This window comes from Dasypus novemcinctus, chromosome 24 (assembly GCF_030445035.2).
Source record: "Dasypus novemcinctus isolate mDasNov1 chromosome 24, mDasNov1.1.hap2, whole genome shotgun sequence".
NCBI lineage: Eukaryota > Metazoa > Chordata > Mammalia > Cingulata > Dasypodidae > Dasypus > Dasypus novemcinctus.
The window spans coordinates 24935432-24941971 of NC_080696.1; the positions used below are offsets into that span (position 1 = coordinate 24935432).

Here is a 6540-nt window from a genome sequence, read left to right on the forward strand (position 1 = left end):
CAGGCCTCTTACCATTCATTTGCTGGGGCCTACCCATTTTCCTAAAGGATGACTATGGACTTGTGGGCAGAACAGGTGCCTATATTTGCCCTTTAACTGGACCAGACAATGCACGTGGGGATAGCCATATGTTCCTACTACACTATATGACTCATTACCCCATACTCCTAGTAATTAGGAAATGGTCAAGGCTAGATATAGAGTAAAGTACACCCCCAGTGGTTCTACCTTTGGTCATTTTTAGGCCAGGTGGTGCTGCAGTTGTCACTGAAAACACATAACTGCTTTAACCAATCATACTACTCAAGCCCTTAATGACTCCAAAGTAGCAATTTCTTTATTAAATGAAGAAACTACCCAAGTACAAAAAGTAGTTTACAAATAGGATGGCTTTAGATATTCTTACAGTGGCACAATGTGGAACCTGTGCCCTCATTATAATATGTTCAATGTGGTGTATCTGTTCTGGATCACTCCCATTGATATTTCACAAGATCTAAATCATATGCAAGAGCATATAGAGCATGTTGATAAATTAGCTGTTCACTCCCTACCTAACTGGTTTAATTCCCTTTCTTGGCTCTGGTGACATATTTTTGTAGGTCTACTGATTTTTGGTGGAGGACTCCTATTATTTTGTTGTCTTTTATACTGTTGCTGTGGAATGTGGATGCAATGTTTGTCCTATGGTCAATATAGGTTGTTGCATGAGGGTAGATTGTGGGGCCCCTGGGCTCAGGCCCCCCCCTAAGCCCACAACACATAGTTGCCAATGTGACCCAGGCATAAGTTAAAGGTTAACAACCCTCCCCAGAGGGGAAAGAGTTATAGATGGCATCGTGAACCATAATCTCCTCAGAGCAGTAAAACTTCATTCCTACATACTTATTGTTACCATCACCAGACCCTACATATGCATGTCATGGGATCCTAGCAGAAATTCTGTTTTCATACCCTATGGAATGTCTTTGTTCTGAAACCCTTATATTTCCCCTCATTTTTCTGTCTCTTTGTGGAGCACTAATTCCATTCTCCAGACTGCCACCACTGGAGACTCTCTCCTGTTCATAAGTCCAAATAGAGCTTATGTCTGACTTAATGCCTGGTGTATTCTTTGGTCTTACAGCTACCCGAACTCATGCCCTTCAGGAGTTGGGTTAGAGCAACTTCTGAACCTTGAATCTGTCAAGTATACTCATGAAAAGTAGTCCAGAATATAGGAAGTACTAAGTGACTATTCATTAAATGATGTGTGTTACTTAGGTATAGTAAATATTCAGTGCCTGTCTAAACTGCTAAATAATAGCATTTATACTACTCAAGTATTCCTATTTCATTATTGGTCACTGAAATCCTTTAAAATTGGAAATTCTAATTTTACTAGTATTCCTAAATGTAACCCTTTAGGCTATATTTTGAAAGATGGGAAAATCATAGCCACAAGCCTATGAAAAGGCAGGAAATAGTTTTCCCTGTAGCAAAAGTAAGTCTCAATATAAATCAGAATCAGGAGGAAGATGGCTCATTAGAAAAGAATCCTGTATCTCAGTTTGGCCAAGAAAGTGCTCTAAAATCAGCCACTGAACTGTCAAAAACTCTACTTCTCTGGGAAATACCTCCAGGATAAAAAGTTTAATTGTCCCAAGGTATAATTGAAATTTTAGTGAAGTAGTGAATAAACTGAGGAAAAGTTCCTTTGCTTTCTTTAAAGACCAACTTGAGAAAAGCCAGATGGTACTCTATTGAACAAGGACAATTAGAGCAGGGTTAGAACAAAAGATAAAACTCACTCACCCCTCAAGGGATAGGAGGCATTCTTAAGAAATTAGAGGAAGTGGGTGTAGATTAATGGTTGAATACATTGTTTCTCAAGTATGAGGTCCTGGGTTCAATCCCCAGTACTTCCTAAAAGTAAAAAATAAAAAAAAAAAGAAGAAAAAGAAAAAGAAATGAGAAATCCTCAAGGACAACTGGATAGTGACAGACAGAAACCAGATATTTAAAGCATATCTTCCTAAATATACCTCCCTTGCTAAAAACCTATTAACCAAATAATACTCAGATAACTTTTTCACCAATTTATATATATAAAAAAGTGTTTCTAAGAACAAGTCTGCATATTACAGGCAACACTGATTCCAGAGATCTTAAAAGCCATAAAAAACCAAAGGCATAGAATGATGGAAAACCCGAAGACAACCATACCAGAAGAGTGAGATTCATGAGCCAAATTAATGAGTTATGTTTCTGTTTATGTGTGTGTCTATTTGTGTCTGTTTGTTTAATGTATATTTTCATACCTCTGGATGGTACTATCAAATTAACAAATATTCTTAGAAGAGCTCCATTAAAATTACTAAAAATTATATATATATAAGTGCTTATACATATGTAAATGAATACTCCTGGAGCCCTAATTAGAAAAGCCAAAAAGGATGAAAAAGTCATAAAATATCTGATTAAAGAAACTATTTAAAAGAAAAAAAAAAAACTAAAAAATTGTCCTGAATTCCTCTACAATCTTTCTTAGTCTATCCTACTCCCAGGCTCTTCTAACCTCGACTGAATTTGAGTGACTCACTAAAACTGGTCTAAGAAACTATGGGAGATTATCTGGGTATGGAAAGATAAGGGAGATGTGAGTTTAGTTTAGAATTCTGTCTACCAGAATTAAAAAATGATAGGGACAAAAGGGATATTATGGTATAAACCTTGGTTTGCATAGTTTGTCCTGTAATTCCCTGATTAAAATATTTTAATAGCCTTCAGATGATAGTAATTAATAATCCAGGTGGCGGATTTGGCCCAGTGGCTAGGGCATCTGTCTACCACATGGGAGGTCCGTGGTTCAAACCCTGGGCCTCGACCCGTGTGGAGCTGGCCCATGCGCAGTGCTGATGCACACAAGGAGTTCTGTGCCATGCAGGGGTATCCACTGCGTAGGGGAACCCCACGTGCAAGGAGTGCGCCCCATAAGGAGAGCTGCCCAGCATGAAAGAAAGTGCAGCCTGCCCAGGAATGGTGCTGCCCACACGGAAAGCTGACACAACAAGATGATGCAACAAAAAGAAACACAGATTCCTGTGCTGCTGATGACAGAAGCAGACAAAGAAGATGCAGCAAATAGACACAGAGAACAGACAACTGGGGTGGGGGGACAGGGAAGGGAAGAGAAATAAATAAATAAATCTTAAAAAAAAAAATCCAATGGCCATATTTCAGCAAGTAAGAAAGTCCTTGAAAGCTATTAAGGTTTTTCTAAATTATAATTAAAACAAATAAAATAATTATAATATATTCTCTAGAGTCTGACAGTATGTTTTGAGGTAATTTATAATTTAAAGGTATTATGAAAACAGGTTTTAACCTATGGAATAAAAGAAAAACATTTCTTATGTAAACTATCATTATTTTAATTTTATTCTACTTGGGTGTAATCTCCCTAAGTTTATTTAGATACTAGTGAGCTAACAATGTGTAAAATTTTTAAGATGACAAAATTGTAAGTTTCTAAAAAAAAATATGGAATGCTTCACAAATTTGCATGTCTTCTTTGTGCAGGGCCGTGCTAATCTCTGTATTGTTTCAATTTTAGTATATATGCTGTTAACCAGGCACAAAATTGTAAGTTTTAATTGATGAAATTATTTTTTTTACAGATGTCTTAAAATAATTGTTTTGCCTAAAGTGAAATGACTAGTTTTTCACAGAACAGAATGAGGGATATAAGATAAGATATAAATGGATATGAAAAGAAGTAGAAGGTTTGTGAAAGCTTGTTTAGGGGAGTGTATTAGCTAGCTAAAGTGGTGTTGATGCAAAGTACCAGAAATCTGTTGGCTTTTATAAAGGGTATTTATTTGCAGTAAAAGCACACAGTTACAAGGCCCTAAAAAGTCCAACTCAAGGTACCATAAGAAATACTTTTTCCCCAAAGTCTGTTGCCATGTGTTGAAGCAAGATGGCTGCTGATCTCTGTAAGGGTTCAACCTTCCTGTCTCTCTCAGCTACAGACGGCATAGCGCTTGTTTCTTTCTGGGCTTTGTCAGTACTACAAACTATATATCAGGTGAATGGCTCATCTCTCTTCCTGGGGCAACATGATCAAAGTTCTCTCCTCTGCCATGTCTTTGGAGCTCTCGCTCCCTTCCTCTGTGTATCTTCTGTCTTCCTGAGTGAGTGCCTGTTTATATCAGCCCATCAAGGGAATGGGGTCTTTACAAGAGTTACATCCTACTGACATGGTCAAATCAAAGCCCTCATCTTAACATAATTTAATCAAAGACATCTCAGCTGACTCTAATACAATCAGAGGGGACCACACCCAGAGGAAGAGACCATTTTATAAACATAATCTCTCTTTTTGTAATTCATAAATAATATCAAACTGCCACAGGGAGTATGTTTTGTCCTAAGATCTTTGGCTAGTTTTCATAAAATATGGGTGGACATATATAGGACAAGACTTGAATGGATATGGAAAGTTGTAGAATGGTTAGCGGAAGTAAATTTTGCTTGTTGCTTACTTTAATTCATTTAGCTTATTTAAAGGTGAAATTAGTCTTAAGTTAATGTAACTAGTCTATATGGTTATAAATCATTATAAAGTTGGGGGAAGTCTGTAAAAGCATTTTCTAAACTGGGAGATTTCAATGTAAAGACCTATTCCAAGGAGCCATTATTAAGTAAAAATCTGTAAGTTGATAATGATAAAAAGGAACTTTATAGAAGATGGTGGATAAGAGAATCACAGGACTCACTTCTCTCCCAGAAAAATAGCTGAAGGACAGGCAGAAATGATGTGGGAAAAAAAACTATTATAGGGTTTAGGACATCAGGGGAAGGCTGGACACCACCCAGAAGAGAGACAGGCACAGGAAAAGAATCTTGATGGGAAGATTATGAGTAAAAGCTGCAGGTGCAGCTATCAGTGCTCTTCCCCCACCCTTGGAGCAGACACCTTTGAATTCTCCAGTCTTTGGCTGATGGCTACAGACTGAGGGGGCTACAGGCATCCACCTCCCCAGGAAATGGGGGAGAGAGAGATGTAGCCTAAGTCTCTTTCAGCTTTTGGCCAACAAACTTGCTCTGTTGTGTCCCACAAGCCCTTCCAGGCTGGGTGTAACTGTGTCATTTTTTGCTTTGGCAGCTGGCATGGGACTAAAGAGATCTGACCCTCTCAATCACTTTCCCTATTGATGTGAACTGGTTGTTGAGGATACAGGGAGGAGTGGAGTTATTTCTTACCCAAGAAAATGGAGGATGCTGCTGGCAAAGTTGGGAGAACAACCTCTGAGAAAGTTTGATTTGCAAGGTTCTGACTAGCCCCAAGGCAGGATCCTCTGTCACATGGTTGCAGTTGGTGTTGCATCAAACACCACTTTGACCAGGGTTTGAGCTGAGGGCTGCCAAAGAGTGCCACCTGATGGTGGATAAGGGAAGTGCATGTGAGGAAATTAAAAGAAAATAAGAGGTCTTTTCTGGCTTTTACCACCTTCCTACCCAAGGCTCTTGTAAGCAGGTCTGCAACTCATCACTGGGTTCATAACCCAGATTTGAACAAATACCAGGGACAATCCTAAAGACCTAGAACAAGTTGAACCATGAATCAAAGAATGGCAGTAATGCACAGGCTTCTGTCACTAAATCCCTACACAAGAGAAAGAAATTGAGAATCAGAGTAAACTTTCCATCATAATCAGATGCATAGACATCACCAAAAAATTACAAGCCATACTAAGAAAATGGAAGAAATGGCTCAAGTAATGGAATATATCAAAGCCCCAGATGAGACAGAGATTTTGAGACAACTAATCAAAGAGGTTCATATAGATCTCTTAATTCAAATCAATGAATTGAAAGACAGTATGGTTAAAGACATAAAGGACATTAAGAAGTCACTCAGTGAGCACAAGGAAGAATTTGAAAACCTGAATAGAAAAATAACAGATCTTATGGGAATGGATGACACAATAGATGAGACAAAAAAATCACATTAGAGTGGACTAGGTGTACCTTAGTGGTTGAGCACATTCTTCATAAATATGATGTCCTGGGTTCAATCCCTGGTAAATCCTGAAAACACACATACACACACATGCATTAGAGGCATACAACATCAGCCTTGAAAGGATAGAAGAAAGAATAAGTAATGCAGAAGACAGAACAGCTGAAACTGAAGAAAGAGGAGAAAAGAGAAAATGGAAGAAGTTGATCAGGAGCATGGGGAGTTGAATGATAATTCAAAGCACAATAACATATGTGTCATGGGAGTTCCAGAAAGAGAAGAGATGGGAAAAGGGGCAGAAAGCATATTTGAGGAAATAATGGCTGAACATTTTTCAACTGTCATGAAAGAAATGAACTTACATGTCTAAGAAGTGCAGTGTACCCCAATCAGAATACATCTGAATAGACCTACTCCAAGCCACATACTACTCAGAATGTCAAACATCAAAGATAAGGAGAAAACTCTGAGAGCAGCAAAGGAGAAACAAACCATCACATAAAAGGGATACCCAGTAAGACAGTGCAGATTTC

The 6540-nt window shown here is 38.3% G+C and overlaps 1 non-coding gene across 1 annotated transcript; it reads right to left on the reverse strand.

Annotated features, from left to right (window-relative positions):
• Positions 1-3516: 3516 nt before the first annotated feature.
• On the reverse strand, positions 3517-3618 carry LOC111762087 (U6 spliceosomal RNA). The gene has a single exon (XR_002795296.1). It is a non-coding gene; the product is annotated as a U6 spliceosomal RNA (small nuclear RNA).
• Between the last annotated feature and the right edge of the window lie 2922 nt (positions 3619-6540).